At 35.4% G+C, this 25,413-nt stretch overlaps 1 protein-coding gene across 9 annotated transcripts in view; it reads right to left on the reverse strand.

Moving 5' to 3' along the window:
• The window catches only part of EHBP1 (EH domain binding protein 1), a 491,141-nt gene that overhangs the window by 305,721 nt on the left and 160,007 nt on the right, over nucleotides 1-25,413 (reverse strand). Inside the window, exon 1 of one of the 9 annotated variants that reach the window (XM_060026514.1) lies at nucleotides 6,584-7,001. The exons of the other annotated variants lie outside the window; for them this stretch is intronic. The gene's annotated coding sequence lies outside the window, so the exon portion shown is untranslated. Of the gene's footprint in view, nucleotides 1-6,583; nucleotides 7,002-25,413 lie in introns of those variants that run through there. 9 annotated transcript variants of the gene reach the window in all.

Here is a 25,413-nt window from a genome sequence, read left to right on the forward strand (position 1 = left end):
AAGATTTGTACCCTGCACATTTTGTGCTATTATAAATAAGTATTTTGTGTTTTGGCTAAGAGTTATTTCGTAAATAGAAAACAAATATCTAGGGCCCACAATATCAAATATATAACTCTCACTCAGAATCAAACAGCGTTTGGACATAGAGAGACATATTGTTAAATATACACCACTTGACGAAAAAAAATGGATTAATAAGAGGGGTGAGAAACAAGAGGAACACATTCTTTTTTATTGACTATATAATGCGTTTTTACCTTCTGAGATTAATTAGCTTCTTCACCATAAAGAATAAAGTTATTCTTACACAATCTTCTTGGACCTTCAAACCTCCTGTTCTAATGTGAAACATTTGCTTTTTAACAATACCTGCTCTACAGGTGTCAACCTAGGATTATCATTTTGTTTTGTTGTGTGTGTGTATGTGTGTGTGCCTGTGTTTTTGAGGGAGGGGCCCTTCCGAGATTTTATACACTGTTTTCTTGGAACTCAGGACTTGATATTTCTTGAGTTGTTGTTGCTTTTAAATTGGAGTAAATCCTCAAGTAATTCTTTTAGGAAGTGAGAGTGGGTGATTTTATCAATCATGATCCAGTTAAGAAAACAGAAACTCCACTAGGTTATGCTAAGAACAGTGATTTAAAAATACAAAATTGTTTAAACATGTGATAATGGACTAAAAGAACAAAAAGGTAACCTAGAAGTAATAACTGCAGTAAGCAGCTAGCACTCCTAGGGCTATGGGAACAAAAGGTAAGAGGTTGGTGTCATCAAAACCTAAGAGTTTAGAGAAGGAGGCAGTGGGCACAGCCCAGCTGCTGCAGGTAACTCAACAGTGTCAAAATGAGGACAGTTCTAGCAATATCAAAAGAGGCTAGCAGATGGAATCCACTATTACTGCTGGGGTAACATTGACCACAATATCAAGAAAACAGGTAGGAAGTCCCATCTCTTCTTTTCTTGCCTGTCTCCTAATGGTAGAAACTAATACCAAGCTAGTTAACAACACAGTCTGAGAAATATAATTTGCATAATCCCAGCCCAGCATCAGAGTAGAATACAGAAGGGTGTATTTGCAGCTTAAAGAACTTCAAAGAACCAGCATAGTTCTTATTTTTAAAGCTTCGATGAATAGAGAATTCTAGATCCAAAATCATCTTCCCTTATAACTCTGAAGTCATTTGTTACTTTGTCTTCTATCATGCAGTGTTACTTCAGAAGTCTAATTCTCACTATGGTGATCTATTAGATGTTCCTATGTTTCACCACCTACATAGACCAATTAAAGAATGAACAATTTACTCTTTTGATTACTAAAATAGTAAATGATTTAATAATTAATATATATGATATAAAAATATACTTTAGAAAAACAAGATCATATTATTACTACTATCTAACATTTCATGAACCTGTAAAATATAGTAAGTATTCTTCTACACTGTAATGGCCACAAAGTATTCCTTCACATGGATGGCAGCACAATTTAACTAATCCTCCAATTACAGACATAAATGTCAGTCAAGCTTTTTATTATTATAAATAACACAAAATAACTTTTTTATAGACGAATATTTGCACAAGCCCATGAGTATGCTTTTAGGATGAATTTCTAAAAATAAAATTGCAGGGTCAAAGCATATTTTTAAGACTTTTGATACATACTACCAAACCTCTATCCAAAAAGGTCATACTAATTTATATTCTCATAAGCAGAAGAATCAAAATTTTTCCACACTACAGCAAGCAGCAAGTATTTTCGTTATTTTATAAATATGAAGAAAATTATAAAATCCTACCAAAGCACATAAAACAAACCTAGACAAATGGAAAGACATGTCACATCCCTAAGTCTGCCACTTTTGACATTACAGCAGACTAGATAACCCAAAGGGTCCATCCACTACAAAACAAGTAGATTCTAGGAAAAAATACAGTATTTTAAACATATTGGTGGGCTCCCTAAAAGTAGGGGGATTCTCTAAGGACCACATCCTAGCTTTCCCCCAACTATTTCAAAAAAAGGTGATAGGTAAGGGATACAAACCATGAGTCTAGCTAACATGGAAGCTGGGAGCTCTGATCTGTAGGAGAACTGCGGAAAAGCATGCCTTGAGGGCAAATATCAATACCAGCACTGCAACTGGGGTCCTAAGGTTGAGGCCAGAAGCAAGTGGTAGAGCTGAAACTGGTGGTTCTTCTACATTGAGTCTGGCTCTTTTGAAGAGGGCTAAAGGGGGTCCAAGTCAGTAGCACTGCCAGATCCCAGAACAAATCTCTGGAGGAAAGAATACCCAACTTAGGTCCTTAGGAGTCCCACAGATCAAGGGGGGAAAATACATGTTCACACAAAGATCAGTCAGCAACTGAGGTGGCAAGCTAAATTTAGACACCTTCCCCCAATAAGAGAACAATTATTTTAAGGTGTCCATATATTTTATTTAAAAGCACATAGAACACTTATTTATATTGTATAGGTGTATATACATAATGAGTTAAATTCAAGAATGATCACCACTAGATTAATGATGGTTATATTCAAGTGACCATCAATTTCTCCTTACACTATTACAATAATGTTTCAATTTATCTAATGAAAATATGTATTTTTTTATTTATTCATTTAAAATCTATTTTAATTATAAGGGGGAAAATTTCAGTGTTATTACTAGCCATTTCCATATCCTCTTTTATGAAAAACTCATGTCCTTTGCCTGTTTTTCTGTAGTACGGTCATCTTTCTTATTGACATGTATCCCCCAATTTGCTGATTGCCATTCAATTTTGTTTCCAGTTATCTTAATACTAAAAACCTTTAAATTATTAACCAGTTATATATATCAATACTTTTCCTCATGGTTTCTACTCTGATGAAACTTTAACTTCAATCTCTCTTTTCTTTCTCCATCCAATACTTAACATCATAAAAAGGAAGCAAGGATATTGAAGAAGATTTTAGAAAAGTAAAGAGATAGTTCATAATGTTCTCCACTGTTGATCTCTGATAGATAATTTGTTCTCTGTGTCTCCTTCAATTCCTACTCATTTGTGTTTAGTAACTACATGCTGACAAATTCTCTTTGTAGACCTGAAAATGCTCACATACTGTATATATATAGTAAATTTACTTTTGCAATTATAAAGCAACTCTAAATTAATCTAAGCACCACTAAATTAATCTGGATCAGGAACATTGTTCTCAGCTGATTAATCAGGCATCCTCATAAATGATGTCACAGATAAGCAGGAGGTCAGGATAAAAAATCATCAGAGAGCTAGACTTCTATTTCTAGAAAGACAGAGTATACACTTCTCCCTATTCCTCATACTGGGTACAACTGAAAACATTGTCCATTATATATAAAACAAACATAAGAAGACTCTGAAGGCTGGAGAGAAGGCAGACTGCAAGGAATCTAGCCTCAAATATCCCAGACTTGGAGCTGAAGAAACCAACGACCCCAAAACACCAATGGGTTCACATATAAAGAACCCCAACTGAAGTTAAAGGGCCAGGAAAGGGACAGTCTCACAAGACAAAAAGCTTTTAGAAAATAGCCACTCTACATCAGCCGAACATCACAGAAAATCTGTGACCCTTATGCCTGTAAAGACCAAGTGGGGTACCTAGAATTCTCCTTTCAGGAGACTGTAACAAGGTGCCCACTGGGCTGGTGTCAAAGGAGGCCAAATAGCCAGGATTTTCATCTCTGCCAGCCAGTATCAAGGTTTTACCCACATGCAGTGCCAGTGGAAACCATGCGTGGAACCTGGACTCTCACCCCCATCCAGTAGTAATGAGGCTCTTTACTGACCTCTCTTGACAGGGGGGACTTCTTGTTGTTACTGGGTGGGGTTGGGAATTCTCAGTACTAGTGGGTGATGATAAAAGTTCTGACTCCCACTATGCCTCTGACACTGACCAAGTGGGGAGTAGAAGGGTGTCTTCCTGCTGGGTGGGGGTAATAAATTATATGTATATAATATATTAACTAGAGCAGCCACTTAAAAAAGCTATAACGAAGAGGTACACTCAAAAATACTATAGATAAATTAAAATTCCAAAAAGTATTCAAGAAACCCACAGTAAAGAAAGAAAAAGAGGATTTCCCTGGTGGCACAGTGGTTAAGAATCCGCCTGCCAGTGCAGGGGACACAGGTTCATGCCCTGGTCTGGGAAGATCCCACATGCCACGGAGCAACTAAGCCCATGCGCCACAACTACTGAGCCTGCGCTCTAGAGCCCGAGAGCCACAACTACTGAGCCCAAGTGCCACAACTACTGAAGCCCGCACACCTAGAGCCTGTGCTCTGCAACAAGAGAAGCCACCCAATGAGAAGCCTGCGAACCGCAACAAAGAGTAGCCCCCACTCGCTGCAACTAGAGAAAAGCCCGCGCGCAGCAGCAAAGACCCAAGGCAGCCAAAAATATAAATAAATAAATAAATTTAAAGAAAGAAAAAGAAAACAGAAATGAAAAACAGAGAAAACAAAAACTAAAATAACAGACATCAGCCCTAACATATTAATACTTACATGACATGTAAATGGTTTAAATACAAAAAGTAAAACATAGACACTGGCAGAGTGAGTTAAAAAACATGGCCCAGCTATAGGCTGTCTGCAAGAAACTCACTTCAAATTTAATATAAGCAAACAAAGTAAAAAGTAGGGAAGAGATTTATAAAGGAAAAATTAGTCAAAGGAAAGACTATTAATACCAGAAAAGGAGATTTCAGAGCATAGAAAATTACCAGACACAGAGAGGGACAATATATAAAATTAAAAGGTAAACCCAAAAGAGATATACAATCCTAAATAAGTATACACCAAAAAACCAAGCTGCTAAATATGTGAAACAAAAACTGACAGAACTGAAAAAAGAAATAGATAAACCTACAATTATATTGGAAATGTCAACATCTGTCTCTCAAAAATTGACAGAATAACTAGACAGAATACCAGGAAGGTTACAGAAGAACTCAACAATACTATCAACCAACAATATCTAATCAACATTTATAGAGTACTCCCTCCGACAAGAACAGAACATACATTCTTCTCAAGTGCCCACAGAATGTATATCAAGAAAGACCGTATCCTGAGCCAAAGCAGAAACTTCAACAAACTTAAAAGAATTTAAATCATAGAGTGTGTTCTCTCTGGTCATCATAAAATCAAACTAGAAATCAATAACAGAAAAATAACATGATAATCTCCATACCTGGAAACTAAACAAAACACTTGTAAATAATACAGTAAGTCCCCTACATACGGACCTTCCAGTTGTGAACTTTCAAAGATGTGAATATGTGTTCCATGAACATCAGGCATGAGTGAAATTGCATCCTGCCCTCCATCTCCTACTGCTGACTATCCTTAAGCCCTACCAACGCCCACCTCCCCTCCTTCCTCCAGTCAGTAACTCCTCTTGCCTGTTCACTTGATGCCAGACCCTGTATGCCTGCTATTGTACTGTACTACTGTACTTTTCAAGGTACTGTACTGTAAGATGAAAAATGTTTTCTTTATTTTTTGTGTTTGTTTTTTATGTATTATTTGTGTGAAAAGTATTATAAACCTATTACAATATAGTACTATATAGCCGATCGTGTTAGTTGGGTACCTAGGCTAACTTTGTTGGACTTATGAACACACTCTCAGAACAGAACTCATTCACATGCAGGGGACTTACTGTACCTGGTCAAAGTGGGTGTCTTAAGGGAAATCAAAAGATATATAGACCTGAATAAAAAGGAAAACACAATATATCAAAATTAGTGGGACATAGGAAAGCAGTGCTAAGAAAGAAATCTGTAGTACTAAATGCATACATTAGAAAAGAAGAAATGCCTCAAATCAACAATCCAAGATTCTCCATCAAGAACCTAGAAAAAGAAGAGCAAATAAACTAAAAGCAAGCAGAAGGAAGGACATAACAAAGAGCAGAAATCAATGAAACTGAGAACAGAAAAACAACAGAGAAAAAAATCAATGACATAAAGCACTAGTCCTTTGAAAAGACTAATGAAATTGACAAATTTGTAGCATAACTGACAAAGAAAAAAGGAGAGAGGACACAAGTTACCAATATCAGGAATGCAACCAGGGATATCACCACAGACCCTGCAGACACAAAAAAGATAATAAGAGAATACCATGAAAAAAATCTACACACAAAAACTTGACAACTTCAATGAAATGGACCACTTTCTCAAAAAACACAAACTACCACAACTCAACCAATATGAAATAGATAAGCTGAATAGCCCTAAAAATTATTTTAAAAATTGAATTCATAATTTTAAAACTCTAAAAGAAATCTTCAGACCCCCCTTTTCACTGGAGAATTCTATGAAACATTTAAAGTAGAATAAACACCAATTCTACACAATCTCTTCTAGAAAACAGATGAGGAGGAGACACTTCCCAAATCCTTTATGAAATTAGTATTACCCTGATACCAAAACCAGACAAAGACAATACAAAAAAGAAAACTACAGGCCAATATCCCCCATGAATATTGCTTAACAAAATATTATCAAATATAATTCAGCAATATATAAAAAGATTTATATACCATGAACAGGAGAGGTTTATTCCAGGAATTCCAGGCTGTTTCAATATTTGAAAATCAATCAGTATAATCTACCATGTCAATAAGCTAAAAAATAAGAATTAGATGATCATATTAATCAATGCAGAAAAACATTTGACTAAATTAACACCCATTCACGATAAAAACACAAACAGAGTGGAACTTCATTAACTTTATAAAGAGCATCTACGAAAACCTATAGTTAACATTATTCTTTTTTTTAACTGAAGTATAGTTGATTTACATTGTTGTGTTAGTTTCTGGTGTAAAGTGGTTCAGTTATACATACATATATTCTTTTTCATATTCTTTTCCATTATAGTTTATTACAAGATATGAATATAGTTTCCTGTGCTATACAGTAGAACCTCGTTATTTATCTATTTTATATACAGTAGTTTGTATCTGCTAATCCCAAACTCCTAATTTATCCCTCCCCCCCTCCCCTTTTCCCCTTTGGTGTAAGTTTGTTTTTAACATTATTCTTAATGGTGAAAGACAATGCTTTCTCCCTAAGATTGAGAACAAGGTAAGGATATCCACTCTCTCCATTCTTACTCAACACAGTGCTGGAAGTTCTAAAGAGTGCAATAAGGGAAGAAAAGGAAATAAAAGGCATACAGATTGGAAAGGAAAAAATAAAGACTATTCCTCTTTGCAAAGGATGTAACTGTCTACATAAAAAGAATTCCAAGGAATCTACAAAAAAACTCAGAATAACTGAGTTTAACAAGGTTACAGGACACAAAGTAAACATACAAATGTCAATTATATTTCTATGTACACCACCAAAATTAAAAATACAATACCATTTATAACTGCTAAAAATAATGAAATACTTAGGTGTGAATCTAAGAAAACATACAAAGGACTTGCATGTTGAAAACTATGCAATGCTGATGAAAGAAATAAAAAGTGATCCAAATAAATGACAAGACATACCTTGTTTATGGATTAGAAGACTCAACACAGTGAAAATGCCTTTCAACAGGTGACTGGTTAAACAAATGGTAGTACATCTATACCACAGAAAACTGCTCCACAATAAAAAACAAGGACCTATTGATACATGTAACAACCTGTATAAATCTCCAGAGAATTATGCTGTATGGAAAAAATGCCAATCCCCAAAACGTTACATACTATATTGTCCCATTTAACATTCTTGAAATGACAAAATTACAGCAATGAAGAACAGATTGGTGTTTGCACAGGGTTAAGAAGGGAGGGGGATGGGAAGGAAATGGATATGACTATAACAGAACAACATGAGGGATCTTTGTTGTTATGGAAATACTCTGTATTTTGAGTCTATTGATGTCAATATCCTGGGTGTAATATTGTACCATAGGAAGAAACAGTTAAAGGTCTATAGGATCTCTATTATTTCCTACAACTACATGTGAATTATCTCAAAATAAAAAGTTTAATAAAAATAGGCTTCAGAAATACACTGTGGTAGCTCCTCTCCTTGCTGTACGCGCATGTCATTCCTTCATGGAGAAGTGGAACCTATTCCTTCCTTCTCCTTGAATGTGGGCCAGTCTTAGTGATTTGATTAATTTATAGAATTTTAGGGGCTTCTACCTGCTCTCTTGGAAAACCTGCCCTGGTGGAAGCCAGATGTCAGATAAGAAGTTCGATTACCATGAGACAGCTATGAATAGAGTAAGTGATGCTAGCTGGTCTCTACCTGTGAAGGGAAGAAGCCATCTTGGATATTCCAGCCCCATAGTTTCTTGGGAAAAAAATCAAGGCCCCAGATATACGGTCCCAATCAAGTTTTCCCAGCTCTGTTTTTTCAAGCCAACCCACCAGATGCCCCAAATATTATGGAGCACAGATAAACCATCTCATGTCCAAACTACTGCCCCATAGATTTTTTTTACACCATGAATTGGCAAACATTGTCAGTAAAGGGCCAGACAGTAACTTTCTAGGCTTTGAGAGTCACCGATCTCTCACAACTACTCAACTCTGGTATAGTAGCACAAAAGAAACCATAGGCAATATGTAAATGAATGAGTGTGGCTGTTTTCCAAATTTATGAACATGGAAGTCTGAATTTCATGTAATTTTCATGTGTCACAAAATATTCTTGAGGGTTTTTTTTAAAGCATTTAAAAATGTAAAGTCAATTCTTAGTTGGTAGGCTGTACAAAACAGGTAGAAGGTTGGGCTCCTGACTTACATGTTCTTTCATTTTGCAATCCTTACTTACTTAAGGATTAAGGTATTGAATTGCATGCTCCAGATTGCCTCTGTCATTTTACTGAATCCTAAACTCTTAGACTTGGAAAGAATTTTAAAGATCAATTTGATAGTCTAAACACCTACTTAGTCTAAATACATGAATCCACTGTATACTGTGCCTGCCAAGCAGATACCCAGATCCTCCAGCAATAGGGAAACCATCAGCTCCACCTAAACTGCCCAGTCTACCTTCAGACAACCCTGATTTTTTTCCCCTATGCTGAGGGAAACCTGTCTCTCTATAACTTCTATCCATTGATTCTAATTCTGCCTCTTGGTGTCAGGCAGAATACACCTACTTCCATTTTCCAAAAACAGGCTTTCAGATACTTCAAATAGCCACTCTGTCTCCTGGAGTATTTTCTTTTCTCTAAGCTAAATATCCCCAACTCCTTAAACCTAACCTTGTATAATCTCTGAACTTCCTTTAACCATCTAAAACTAGGATGCCCAAAACTGAAGATAACACTCCAAATGTAGTCTGACGAGAGAAGAACCACTAACTCCCTTTTTCAGAAACCTCCATTATTGTAATTTGAAAACACATTTGTTTGTTTTGCTTTGGGTTTTTTTTTTGACAGCCACATCACATCAGACTTATGGTAAACTTACCACTGATTAAAATCTTTTCCTTACATGGTAAGTCAAATCTCTTCCACTAGACACTCACATGGAAGAAATCTTAGACTCAAGTACACAACTTTATATTTATTCTATTCAATGTAATCTTGTTAAATCCAGCCCCTGACTCCAGACAGTTGAGATCTTTTGAGATCCTAGTTTTTGCTTCACCTATTTACTAACCCCAGAGTTCACCATGACCTGCAAATTTGAAACATATACCTTTTATATAGCATATAAGTAAAGTAATTGACAAAAATAAACAGAACCGGGACTTCCCTGGAGGTGCAGTGGTTAAGACTCCACGCTCCCAATGCAGGGGGCCGGGGTTCAATTCCTTGTCAGGGAACTAGATCCCACATGCATGCCGCAACTAAGGAGCCTGAAAGCTGCAACTAAGGAGCCCGAGAGCCGCAACTAAGACCCAGCACAACCAAATAAATAAATTAAATTAAATTAAATAATAATAAAAAACAGAACACAGGCAAGTACCAAGTCCTATGGTAAGGCTGTAGAAATGTCCCTTTAGTCCTAAAATAATAAATTATATTACTTTTTCCATCTTGACAATATCACCATGGAACTTAGCAAACCTTTTACTAAATAACTAACAACTTTCGTTGTTAACTGCTTATAAATAAATCATGGTTTTTGTCATCTTTTTTTTTTTAATCTTCCTAAGGCTCAGTGTTAACTTGTTTAATCCATTTCTTGAAGAAAAACAAACAAAAATCACCCTTGCCCATCTCTAGGTTTCTTTTCTAGATCTCTCTTGATCCTTTTGGTTCTTCAAAAAAATAATCCATGGAAATGTAGATTTTTCTTTTTCTTCCTTTGAAGTTTTTGAACAAAAAAGCCTTAGTGCAGTGATATTTCTTTTTATTTTTAAACCTACCTTTCACATGTTTTTTATTACTTTTTTCTCTTCTTAGTAAATTACATTTTAAAGCTAGAAATTTTTATAGCCCTCAGTCTGGTATCAACTTGGAACTACCATGGCATTTTGCCTGGAATCCAATTATTTTTTTCGATGCTTATCTAGTTTGTATTTTAAATTGGGTTATCTTAATTCTGAATGCTAATATTCAATATCTCAAAATCTGCTTGTTCATAAAGGCAATTACCACATTTATTTGTTTTCAATAAAAACATCAATTTTGCTTCATGATCAAATCTACATGATTACTATCTTGCTATTTCCGATCACATACATTAAGAACGAATATCCCACACTGTAACAAATAAATATCTATATGGAATAAAAAGTGAACCTCAACCTTTATCTCATATCACACATAAATATTAACTTGAAAATGGATTATACACCTAAATGTAAATGCTAAATCTATAAAGCTTCCAGAAAAAAAAAACAGGAGAAAATCTTCATGACCTTGCAGTAGACAAAGATTTCTTAGCTAGGACACAAAAAACACTAACTGCAAGAGAAAGTATTTATAAATTTTATCAAAAATAAAAATTGTTGGGCTTCCCTGGTGGCGCAGTGGTTGAGAGTCCACGGGTTCGTGCCCTGGTCTGGGAAGATCCCACATGCCGCGGAGCGGCTGGGCCCGTGAGCCATGGCCGCTGAGCCTGCGCGTCCGGAGCCTGTGCTCCTCAATGGGAGAGGCCACAACAGTGAGAGGCCCGCGTACCGCAATAAATAAATAAATAAAAATAAAAAAAATAAAAACTGTTCTTAAAAATATTATGAACATGAAAAGGAAAGACAGAATTGGAGAAAAAAATATTCATAGTGCTTTCATCTGCCAAAGTGTTGGTATCTTGAATATTAAAGTTAATAATAAGAAAGCAAACAGCCCAATTTTTTTTTAAATGGGTAAAAGAGTTGACAGCTCAAAAATAAGATAAACAAATGGCTAATAAGCACATGAAAAAATACTCAACAGCATTAGTCATCAGGAAAATGCAAATTAAAAGTAAAATAAGATATCACTAACATACTTACCAAAATGGCTAAACTTTTGATTAAAATTTTTGATATATAAGTTGATTACAGATCTCCTTAACAATACATAGAAAGCAAATTTCAAGGTGGAAAATTACGTTTCCATTGACATTTCTATGAAAAAAAAACCTAATTATATAAAGTTCCACTCAATATTAAAATAACATTCATATCTAACAATTTGTTTAATATATCAATTAAATATGACCTAATTTAACCACTCATTTAAATATAATTAGGAGCATCATATGCAGCGGGAAAACTGTAGCAGAAGAATCTTTCTCTTTCTTACCTCTATAAATTAACTATTTAAGACCTTAATCATTTCTCTTAGTAAATACTGAAAAAGTGAATAATTCAAAGTTAAAATACATTCTATACCAATCAGTGAGTAAAACATTTATTAAGTGCCTATTTACATACTATGTACACGCTTGATTAGTAAAATCATTTTCTAAAAGGTTTTACAGTCAAAGGTAGAAAAAAATAAATTGCACACAAAAGCATCAAATATTGGAACTCAAATCCCATTGTGCTAGATATGCTAAAACTTCCCCCAACAAACACAGTGCTGGATAACATTCTTCTCTTTTCCTCCTTTCCAGCCCTCTCTCCCCTTTTTTTTTTAATGATAGCCATTTTAATTATAGTAGCAAAGCCCTTTACTTTGTTACTTTAGGAAGGAGAAGGTGCTCGAATTATAACAGTGAACCTCTTTTATGTGGGATGGAGGCTATATATAATCTTTGTGATCCAATGAAACTTCTGTCACATTTATATCATAATCCAGTTTCTTTCAAGTAAATCTGTCATCTCCAATATACTTGATACACCTGGAAAGTTAACGTCTCAACAAATATTTTACATATTTGAATAATCAATGGTTTGCTATCGAGACCTGTTTATTTATTTATTTACTTTGAGATTGCTTCAGAGACCTCATCCCCAAATTTCATGTAGGAGTCATTCTAAAATGCAGTAAGTTTCTTTGTGAAACAGGAAATTCAGGATCTTGTCCACAATAGACACATAAGAACTTTGCCCACACATGTAAACAATCTGACAAATTATGGCCTGAATCACAATTTTAAATTGCGGATCCTGAGTGGTAGAGAGGTTTATTATAGGATAGCCAACATAGAACCAGTAGTGATTACCTTATTTGTTTCAGTAAAGATGCTATTGAAGATGTCTGGCTCTATTTCATATAGGTCAATTCCCTTCCTATTAAAAAGCACTCACTTCCCACTCTTAGACCAGACCCACAATTTCTGTCAAAAGTCTCATAATGAATCAGGAATAGGAATGCCACAGCATAAATCAAATCCTTCTACCAGAACAACAATTCAAAGTCCATAAATAATTAAGACCGAATAAATCTTCCAAGATTCAAAAAAAGCTGCGGGGGGAATACTGAGAAACTGTCCCAGATAGCTAAATACAACGTGGCATCCTGGATTGGATCCTACAACAGAAAAGGGGCATTAATGGAAAAAACTAGTAAAATCGGAACAGAGTCTGGACTTTAGTTAATAGTAGTACACCGACATTCATTTCTTAGTTTTGACAAATGTACCACGGAAATATAAGACGATAACATTTGGGGAAACTGAAGCTGAGTAAAGAGTGTACAGAAAAAGTTCTCTATTACCCTTGCAAATTTTCTCTAAATCTAAAATTATTCCAACAACAACAAAAAACTCCACAAAAAACCAGAATTAGAAGGAGTTGTATGTAGACTAAAAGGCTTTAAAATCTGAAAACAAAACAATAGAGCACACCTATCAATTGGAAAAAAATAAAGACTCCAGTCAGTAGTAAATATATAATAATGCACAGGTGAGTTATAAAAGAGGCAAGGCAACTAGTTAACGAATAAAAGAAAAATATTAAATTTACAAAAAATTTCTAAAAAGTGAAACCATTTTTCACATATCGAATTAGCAACTTTAAAAATTATATTATTGGTAAAAGTATGGTGACTCTGGCACTGCCATACATTGCTGACTACAGGGTACATTAAGATAATTTTTATAAAGCAATTTGGCACAATATATCACAAGCCAAAAAGTAAACTTAGTAATCCAACTTTTGTGAAAATAAACTGAGGAAATAAGATGGAACATAAAAAACCTTTATACAAAATATGCTAACTAAAGCATTCCTGATATTCAATTTTTACTGAAACAACCTATAAGACATCTACCATAGGAAAATAGTTAATTATGGCTCATCCACTTAATAGGCAGTTATTAACAATGACATTCACAGAACTCATACTAAACTTAAGAAATTCAGATTGAGAATTGTAAACAAAGCATCATAAAAGGTAAAATAATGAACAAAAATTATGCTTGTAAAAGAGACTGGAAGAAAGTACACCAAAAACATGCATAATAATTATCTCTGGGTGATGGGATTATAGGTAATATCTCCTTATATTTTTCTAAATTTTATGATTTTTATTGTAAAGGACTTGCTTTTAAATAGGGAAAACTACATTTTTAAGAAACCAAAGTGGAGGAAGCATAATTCAATATATCATGTATATGGATGGTTTTACTTTACAGATAACGATCATAAAATATTTTTGTACATATCAAAAAACCATTTAAATTATTTTATATATATATATGTAATCATTACTGAACTTCCTATAAGATATTCTGGTACTCCTCAAAAACTATCAGCATGCATTTTGGCTCATATTAGAAATAAGGTCTTACCCTCAATGATTTTACAATCTAGTAAAGATTAAGTTACAAGAATGAGAAAAAAGAACAAAAAAAGAAGTTAAATATTTAAATACTAACAAAGTGGTTGAGTATAGACTCTGTAATCAGATAGACCTAACCTGAATCCTGGCTCCAATAACTGTGTGACCTTGGGCAAGTATCAGCCTCTCTAAGCCCAAGTCACCCTGGTCTGTCATTTGAAGATTAACAGTACTGACTTTGCAGAATTAATGTGAGCACTAAATGAAATATTCAAGGAAAACACCTGGCAAAATGTCTGGCACATAATCAGTATGTAAATTTAGCTTTTTTTTTTTTAACTACTCTTAGTGGTATTATTGACTATCAGGGTTTTAAATGGTCAGAGGAACAAAAAGAGATCATTAACAGCAAGAATTGAGGAAGGCTTTAAGAATTCTGCTAATCCTTGAAGAAGAGTTGAACACGGTAAGACTGGGCAGAGATGCAGAGCAGTATTAAAAACTTATTCAAGCAGAGATTTGAATAAGTAGGGCATGTTTATAGAACAGTGAAGTGAACCATCCAACTATAGCAGAAGAGACATAGGAACACTTCTTATGGAAAGAAGTGAAATAAGATATTTTTTAAAGAAAAAATAAAAGATTGTCAATTAATAGCATTTGTGTTATTCAACACAGAGTTATCATCAAGGGAAAAAAATTAAAGTGCAAGTTAAATTACTGTATCTCAAACATACTATATAAAAATCACTTTAACAAAACAGTAATTGACCTTGTAATATTTAACAACGAAAGTCTTCGAAGAAAAAAATACCCAAAATAACCAACAGCTATTAAATAAAGAAATATTCATGTGCACTGGGAGAAAAGAGGGAAGGAGGTAAAAATAAAAACTAGAAGTATTTTTGTACATACTAAGAAATCATAAGTATGTGAAAAATAAGATAAAGATGGTATTTAAGAAGGATGTACAATTAAAATTCCTTAAAAGTTCATGCATATAATTTTATGATTATAATTGTTCTTGCCTATTACATATATGTTGCAAAATAACTCAATAAACTTGAAATAAGAAAAATTATTTCTAAATTAATGAAATGGCAGATTTTCCTGATTTACAGAAATCTATCTTTTCTAGACAACGTATTGAGAACCTATTTATTTATCAATCCTAATTTAGTAGAATTAACATAATTTTATTATTATGGTGAACTTTCTTTAAATTATCTTTTTGCAAAAGGAACTACACACCATTTTCTCTTGTAGTAACCTCCTACTGCCCTACTGGAAATACAGGACACATTATTAATCATTAAAAATAACAAACTATTGGGAATTCCCTGGCGGTCCAGTGGTTAGGACTTGGCGCTTTCACTGTTGGGGCCCAGGTTCAATCCCTGGTGGAGGAACTAAGATCCCTCAAGCCATGCGGCATGGCCAAAAAATAATAATAGTAATAATAAACTATTAAGCCCAATACTATGACCTTGACATTTATCAAATATTTCTAAGTAAAATTAAAACAAAACAAACCAATTCACTTAAGAACTCAGAAAGCTTCAGTAAGCTCATTACACACACACATATTGGCTAAGAAAGCAAGCTCTGGAGTCAGGCTGCTTTATGGGTCTGAGATTTATGAGTTTAAATCTCAGTTCTAAGCCCCATTAATAAGCTGCATATGTTGAGAAAATTATTTAATCTTCCTATGCCTAAGTTTCTTCCTCTGTAAAATGGGGACAGTAAGTAATAGTGCCTTCCCTCATAAGGTCACTATAAGGATTAAATGGCATAATGTGTATAAACCATATATCACAGTATCTAATCTAGTACAGAGTAAGAGCTTCATACGTAGAAATTATCATTAATCATCATTATGTGTTTCTATAATACATAATGTTTCAATATATAGGAAACCCCAAGACAACAAGGAAGATTTAAAAATAAATAAAAGGTACACAGAGGAAATTTTAGCTACAACAAACAGTAAACACAACATACTCCTATCCAGATAAAACCTTATAGTAAAGGCTTATTTGCCTCAGTTCCATTCATTCAGTACATCATGACCAGCTTTAAACAAAAAAATTACAAAGCATGCTAAAACACAAAAAGTACAGTTTGAAGAGACTGAGCAAGCAGTAGAGAACCAGGCTCAGATGGCAGAAATGTTGGAATTATCAGACCAGGAATTTAAAACAACTACAATGAATATGCTAAGGTTTCTAATGGAAAAAGTAAGACAACATTCAAGAACAGATGGGTAATAAAGCAGAAAGATGGAAACTCTAAGAATCAAAGGGAAACGTTAGAAACCAAAAATACTGTAACAGAAATGAAGAATGCCTTTGATAGGCTCATCAGCAGACTGGACACAGCCAAGTAAAGACTCAGTGAACTTGAAGAAATGTCAGTAGAAACTTCCAAAACTGAAATGGAAACAGAAAAAAGCATGAAAAAGAACAGAATATCCAAGAACTGTGGAGCAATTACAAAGGGTATAACATACACATAATGAGAATACCAGAAGGAAAAGAAAAAGAGAAAGGAACAGAAGAAATATTTGAAGCAATAATGACAATTTCACAAAATTAATGATAGATACCAAGCCTCAGATCCAGAAGCTCAGAGAACACCAGGCAGGATAGATATTTAAAAATCTATACCTAGGCATATCATATTTCCACTGCAGAAAATCAAAGATAAAGTCTTAAAGGAGGCCAGAGGAAAAACACTTTTCTATAGGGGAAGAAGGATAAGGATTACATCGGACTGCTTTTCAGAAATCATGCAAGCAAGAGAGTGAAATAAAGTATTTAAAGTGCTGGGTGTGTGGGGGGGTGAGAGGGATGGAATGCAACCTAGAATTCTTTATCTAGTCAAATTATCCTTTAAAAGTGAAAAAGAAATAAAGACTTTCTCAGGCAAACAAAAGTCAAGGGAATCCGTCACCAGTATACCTCCCTTGCAAGAAATGTTAAAAAAAAAATCTTCAGAGAGAAGGAAACATATAGGTCAGAAGTCGGAAACTCAGATCTACATGAAGAAAGGAAGAGCACTAGAGAAAGAAAAAATGAAGGCAAAGTAAAATTTTTCATTTTTCTTATTAATTTATCTAGCATATAATAGTTTGTTCAAAATAATAATAGCAACGATGCATTTGATGATTAGAGCCTATAGATAAGTGAAATGAATGACAGCAATGTTATAAGGACAGGAGGGAGGAACTGGGAATATGCTAAGATACTTGCACTATCAGTGAAACAGTGCAGTGTTACTTGAAAGAGGACCTGGATTAGTTGTAAATGTATATTGCAATCTCAAGGGCAATGACTACAAAAAAATCCTTTACGAAATAAAACTGATATGCTAGGAGAAGACAAATAGTAGAATCATATAAAATGCTCAATTAAAACCAAAGAAGGAAAAAAAGCAAACAAACAGAGGCAGAAAAAGAGTGGAAAACAAAATAGAAACAAAGAATAGGGCAAAGAATAGAAAACATTAACAAATATGGTAGATGTTAAACCAACTGTATCAGTAATCATTTTAACATGAATGGTTTAAATAAATCAATTAAAAGACAGCCTTTCAGAATGGATTAAAAAAAAGATGCAACTAAACTTGAGTCTACTAAATAAATGTTGTCTGTGATAAACTAACTATTTTTTTTTTTGCGGTACACGGCCCTCTCACTGTTGTGGCCTCTCCCGTTGCGGAGCACAGGCTCCAGACCTGCAGGCTCAGAGGCCACGGCTCACGGGCCCAGCCACTCCGCAGCATGTGGGATCTTCCCGGACCGGGGCACGAACCCATGTCCTCTGCAGCAGCAGGCGGACTCTCAACCACTGTGCCACCAGGGAAGCCCTAAACTAACTTTTAATATAAAGACACATATAGATTAAAAGGAAGGGATGGAAAAGATATGCCATGTTAACACTAATCAAAAAAAGCTGGAGTAGCTATAGTAATTTCAGACAAAGCAGACTTTACAGCAAGGAATATTAACAGAGATAAAGAGGGGCATTACATAATGATAAAGGGGTCAGTTCTCCAAGAAGACATAACATTCTCTAATTTGTATGAGCCTAACAACAGAGCATCAAAATATATGAGACAAAAACTGATAGAACTGTAAAGAGAACTGGATGAATTTACTATTATAGCTGAAGATTTCCATACACCTCTATCAGGAATTAAAAGATCAGCTGGCAAAATATCAGGTAAGGACACAGTTGAACTGAAAAGCACCATCGATCAACTGGATCTATAGAATACTTCATCCAACCAGAGCAGAAATACACATTCTTCTCAAGCTCACATATAACATTCACCAAGACAGAACATATCCTGGGCCATAAAACACATCTTAACAAATTTTTAAAAATTGAAATCATACAAGGTATGCTCTCATACATGATAGAACGAAATTAGAAATAAATAACCGATAGCTAGAAAACCAAAAAAAACTTGGAGATTAAACAGTGAACTTCTAAACAACAGATGTGTCAAAGGAGTCTCAAGAGAAATTTTAAAATATTGAACAAATAAAAATGAAAATGTAACTTATTAAAAGTCGTGGGAACCAGAAAACCAGTGCTTAGAAGGAAATTAATGGCATTGAATGCACAATACTGAAAAAGAAGAAAGATCTAAAATCATTAATCTAAGCTTCCAATTTAGGAAACTAGAAAAGAGCAAAGTAAATCCAAAGTAAGCAGAAGGAAAGAAATAATAAAAATTAGAGCAGAAATCAATGAAACTGAAAACAGGAAATCAACCAAAACCAAAAGTGGATTCTTTGAAAAGATCAATAAAATTGATACATTTCTAGCCAGGTTAACAAGAAAAAAAAAGAGTAAACAAATTACTAATACTAGAAATGAAAGTGGGCCCATCAGTACTGATTCTATAGACATTAAAAAGATACTAAAGGGGGGCTTCCCTGGTGGTACAGTGGTTAAGAATCCACCTGCCAGTGCAGGGCACACGGGTTCGAGCCCTGGTCCACGAAGATCCCACATGCCGCGGAGCAACTAAACCCGCGTGCCACAGCTACTGAGCCCGCAGGCCACAACTACTGAAGCCCGCGTGCCTAGAGCCCATGCTCCACAACAAGAGAAGCCACCGCAATGAGAAGCCTGCACACAATGAAGAGTAGCCCCCACTCACTGCAACTAGAGAAAGCCTGCATGCAGCAACGAAGACCCAACACAGCCAAAATAAATAAATAAATAAATATTTAAAAAATTGTGAATCACTACGTTTAAAAAAAAAAAGGGCTTCCCTAGTGGTGCAGTGGTTGGGAGTCTGCCTGCCGATGCAGGGGACGCGGGTTTGTGCCCCGGTCCCGGAGGATCCCGCGTGCCGCAGAGCGGCTGGGCCTGTGAGCCGCAGCTGGGCCTGTGAGCCATGGCCGCGCCTGTGAGCCATGGCCGCGCCTGTGAGCCATGGCCGCTGAGCCTGCACGTCCGGAGCCTGTGCTCCGCAGCGGGAGAGGCCGCAACAGTGAGAGGCCCGCGTACCGCAAAAAATAAATAAATAAATAAAGGGCTTCCCTTGTGGCACAGTGGTTAAGAATTTGCCCGCCAATGCAGGGGACACGGGTTCGAGCCCTGGTCCGGCAAGATCCCACATGCTGCTGAGCAACTAAGCCAATGTGCCACAAGTACTGAGCCTGCGCTCCAGAGCCCGCGAGCCACAACTCCTGAAGCCTGGGCACCTAGAGCCCGTGCTCTGCAACAAGAGAAGCCACCGCAATGTGAAGCCCGTGCACCGCAACAAAGAGTAGCCTCCGCTCATCGCAACTAGAGAAAGCCTGCGCACAGCAACAAAGACCCAACGCAGCCAAAAATAAATAAATAAAATAAATAATTTTTTTAAATACCTTAAAAAATATACTAAAGGAATATTATGAACAACTCTGTGCCCATGAATTTCATTACCTAGATAAAGCAGACCAATTTCCTGAAAGACACAATCTACTAAACCCCCTATAATGAGAAATGGGTAAGCTGAATAGTCCTGTGTCTATTAAAGAAATTGAATTAATAATAAACAGCCTTCTAAAACAGAAAGCACCAGGCCCAGAAGGGTTCACTGGTGAATTCTACCACACATTTAAGGAAGAAATTATACTAATTCTCCAGACAATCTCTTCCAAAAAATAAAAGCTGAGAGAATACTTCTTAACTCATTCTATGAGGCCAGCATTACTGTAATACTCAAACCAAAGGCATTATAAGAAAGGAAAACTAAATACCAACATCCCTCATGAACACAGATGCAAAAATCCTCAAGAAAATATTAGTAAATTAAATCCAATAATGCATTTTAAAAAAACGGGCTTCCCTGGTGGCGCAGTGGTTGAGAGTCCGCCTGCCGATGCAGGGGACATGGGTTCGTGCCCCGGTCCAGGAAGATCCCACATGCTGTGGAGCGGCTAGGCCCGTGAGCCGTGGCCGCTGAGCCTGCGCGTCTGGAGCCTGTGCTCTGCAACAGGAGAGCCCACAACAGTGAGAGGCCCGCGTACCACAAAAAAAAAAACAAAAAAAAATACACACTACAACCAGGTGGATTTATTCCAGGTATGCAAGTCTGGTTCAATATTTGAAAATCAATTAATGTAATCCATCACATCAACAGACTAAAAAAGAAAAATTACATGATCATATCATTAGATACCAAAAAAAGCATCTAACAAAATCCAACACTCATTCATAGTAAAAACTCTCAGCTAACTAGGAGTAGAGGGGAGTTTCCTCAACTTGGTACAGAACATCTACAAAAAAACTATAACACCATATATAATGGTGAGAAACTGGATGCTTTCCCAGTAAGATCAGGAACAAGGCAAGGATGTCCACTCTCACCACTCCTATTCAAATCATACTGGAAGTCCTAGCTAATGCAGTAAGATAAGAAAGGAAAATAAAATGTATACAGGTTGGGAGAGAAGAAATAAAACTATATTTGTTTACACATGACGTGACTGTCTATCTATGTACAACATCCCAAAGAATCAACAAAAAATCCTAGAAGAAATAAACAATCATAGCGAGTTGCAGGATTCAAGGTTAATATACAAAAATCAATTGCTTTATTGTATACCAGGAACAAACAATTGTAATTTGAAACACATACCATTTGAATTAGCACTTAAAAATGAAATACTTAGGTATAAATCTAAATAAATAAACACATACACACAATATCTATATAAGGAATACTAAAAAACTCTTAAGAAATTTTAAAAAATCTAAATACATGGAGAGATTCCCTGTACATGGATAAGAAGAATCAATATTGCCAAGGTGTCAGTTCTTCCTAACTGGATCCATAGATTCAATGCAATCCCAAGCAGAATATATGTGTGTGTGTATGTGTTATGTGTGTGTGTGTGTGTGTGTATTTAAAACTGAATCACTTTGTTGTACACCTGAAACTAACACAATATTGTAAATCAACTATACTTCAATTTAAAAAAAAAGAAAGTGAGGACAACTCATTGAATGAGAGAAAGTATCTGCAAATCACATCTGACAAATGTATAATATCTAAAATATATAAAGAACTCTTACATTGCACCACTAAAAAGATTAAAAACACAATTAAAAATGGGCAAAGGATCGGAATACACATTTCTCCAAATATATATATGTAAATGGCCAATAAACACATGAAAAGATCGTGGCTAAACATCATCCAGCAATTAGAGAAATGCAAATCAAAGCCACAATCATATACCACTTTACACCCACTAGGATGGCTAAAATAAAACAGACAATAAGATGTGTTGGTGACGGCTGGAGAAACTGGAACCCTCATACATTGCTGGTGGGAATATAAAATGATGTAGCCCCTTTGGAAAATGTTTTGGCAGCTCCTGAAAAAGTTGAAGTTATCACATGACTTACCACTTCCACTTCTAGGTATAAACCCAGGACGGAAATGTTCATATCAACATTATTCATAATAGCCAAGAAGTGGGAACAACCCAAATGCCCATTTAGAATAAATAAAATGCAGTATATTCATACAATAGCATGTGATTTGGTAAAGAAAAGTACTGATACATGCTACACGTGGATGAATCTTGAAACCATTATGTTAATTGAAACACACTAGTCACAAAAGACCATATAGTATGATTCCATTTACATAAAATGTCTGGAATAGGCAAATGAAGAGAGAAAAGTAGAGTAGTGGTTGCGGAGAGCAAGGATAGGGCAAGAGCAGGAAACAGTGTTAAGAGGAAGAGGGGAGGGGAGTTCCAGAGGAATAGGGAGTGACTGATAATGAGTATGGGTTTCTTTTGGAAGTGATGAAAGTGTTCTAAAATTAGATGGTGATGACGGTTGTACAACTCTAGGAATACACTAAAACCACTGAATTGAGCACTTGAAAAGGGTGAATTGTATAGTATGTGAATTATCTCTCAATAAATCTGTTTTTAAAAATAAGAAGAAACCCAGAATAATGAAACTAGCTACATTCAGGGGTTGGGTGGAACAAGGGAAAAAGGACAAGGCAGCGGGAACAGAATAGATGGGATGGGGAGATATACCCTTTAAAAAATAGCTCTTATTTGGGGAAACACATTAGAATTCCATTAATTAATAAGTTAATTAATTCAATAAGAATTGGAGGGGGAGCTTTTCTAAAGTGGGATGCAAGTAAAAACAAATAAACCTATCGGTGTTTTGAATTAAAACATAATCACACTGAACGCTAAAACTAGTGGATGAAAGTTTGATAAGGAATAGGATATTTACAAAGAAAAAAACAGTAACTTTACAACTGGAGAAACTTGTTAGACAATATTTTAAGCAAGTGATCAAAGTTAACATCACCAATAATGGGACCAATCAACATCATGTGACTTTTTTTAAAAAAGTTCTTATTTGAGGAACAACATTAAAATTTCATTAATTAATCAGTTAATTACTTCAACAAGGATAGAGGGATTTTCTAAAGTGAAATACAAATAAAAATGAATGAACCTATCTGTTTCGAATTAAAATATAACCACACTGAATGCTCAAACTAGTGGATAAAAGTTTGATAAGGAATAGGATATTTATATACACACACACGTTTGATATGATGTAGTGAGTATGCAGCATCACTTTGGTACTCTTGCCAAATACTCATAATCTGAACCTAGTCACAGGAAACAGTAGACAAAACCAAATTCAGCAACATCTTCAAAAGTATCAAGATCAAGAAAAACTGAAGAACTCTATCAGATCAGAGGAGAGTAAGAGATGTGACAACTAAATGTAATGTATGGACCCTGGAAATTCTTCTTTTGCTATAAATCAATGTTTATTTCCTGATTTGGTAAACCGAACCTTGGCTAGGTAAGAAAATATCCTTGTTTTTAGAAAATATACATTTAAGCATTTATGGGTAAAGGGCATCATGGTTAATGTTAAGGGGGAAAAAAATGACATACAGAGAGCAAGAGAGAGTGATAAAGCATGTATAATAAAATGTTGCCACCTGGGGAATCTGGGTGGCAGGCATACGGGAATTAATTCTTTGTATTACTTTTGCAACTTTTCTATAATTCTGAAATTATTTCAAAATAAAGTTTCCTTTAAGAAAAATGTTGCAACAATATACCCCCTACCAGAACCTTAGTACCAAAGGCAGTAACAATATCAAAAAGTTATTTTATAAATATAAGTCCAAACTGGTATAAATAACATAACTGAATAAATAATGAGAAAGGTCAACTCTGCCTTACAGAAGAATTCCAAACAATAAAAGAGGAATAAGGGAAATAGAAAATCATCATTAGAACACTGTAATAAGTGCTGCAGGCAAAACCTACTAATGAATTGGAAATTAGTGATCAAAACTTTAAAGAGGGGCTTCCCTGGTGGCGCAGTGGTTGAGAGTCTGCCTGCCGATGCAGGGGACACGGGTTTGTGCCCCGGTCAGGGAAGATCCCACATGCCACGGAGCGGCTGGGCCCGTGAGCCATGGCCGCTGAGCCTGCGCATCCGGAGCCTGTGCTCTGCAGCGGGAGAAGCCACAACAGTGAGAGGCCCGCGTACCACAAAAAAAAAAAAAACTTTAAAGAGAAACAGGATATTTACATAACCTCAAAGTATCTCCCCTCTAAAATTTATTAATTCTGTGGTGATTCTAACATATATCCACAAAGTTTTTAATACCTCTCCTCCCAGGAACTGGAACTTAATTCTCCACCCCATGTGTATATTGGACTTAGTGACTGGTTGCTAGTAAATAGAGTATGGAAAGGGATAGTAACTTAACAGTGGAGGAATCTGGCAGACTCCACCTTAACCAACTGATCAAGGTGAAATCAACTGTAATAAGCCATGTTGATATCATGTGCCCTCTGATATGATGTGATGAGAGCACTTCACCTCTGTGGCGTCTTCCCCAAATCCATAACCCCAGTCTAATAGGAAAACACCAAACTCAATTTGAGGAACATTCTACAAAATAAGCAGCACTCTTCAAAACCATCAAGGAAAGATTGATGAACTGTCTTAGATTGGAGAAGACTAAGGAGATGTGACAACTAAATGCAACATGGTATCCCGGTTTATACCCTCAAACAGAAAAGGGATATTAATGGAAAACTGGTGAAATCCAAATAAGTCTGTACTTTGGCCTAATAGTATTGTACTTAGGTTCATCTCTTAGTTTTGATAAATGGCCATGGTAAATTTATTTACCCTAATTTCACTCAAAGGAAGCTGGGTGAAAAGAATACAGGACCTCTTTATATTATCTTTGTAACTCTTCTGTAAACCTAAAATAATTTCAATAAAAAGTTTAAAAGTAAATGAATTAACCAATTTTTAAAAGATTATTTTGTAAATTAGAGTATTCTTCAAATTAAAGTTGAACCATTAAACTCAATTTCTAAGCCCACTTATTGCATGAATAAACTCAGTTTCAATTAAGTTACTTTGCCATAGAGTATATTACTACGTGCTCTTTGCATTGAATGATTGTTGGAAGGGGATAGAGGAGAATGAAAGCTAACATGTGAAGGAAATTATTTGCATGTGGTAAACAATCTTTGGAAGCTTAAGGGAAATGATTGGAAAAGACTAGTAAAATAGAATAAAGGTAAACTTAAAAGATTAAAATTACCATACTAACAGCACCCTATAAACAAAGGGGAAATCCAGAAGGTTCCTTTTAGAAGGATAACAATGACAATAATATAGACAAAGGACCAAAAAGAGGCGAGGAAAATGTTAAAGGCTA

Source organism: Delphinus delphis, chromosome 12 (assembly GCF_949987515.2).
Source record: "Delphinus delphis chromosome 12, mDelDel1.2, whole genome shotgun sequence".
NCBI classification, from domain to species: Eukaryota; Metazoa; Chordata; class Mammalia; order Artiodactyla; family Delphinidae; genus Delphinus; species Delphinus delphis.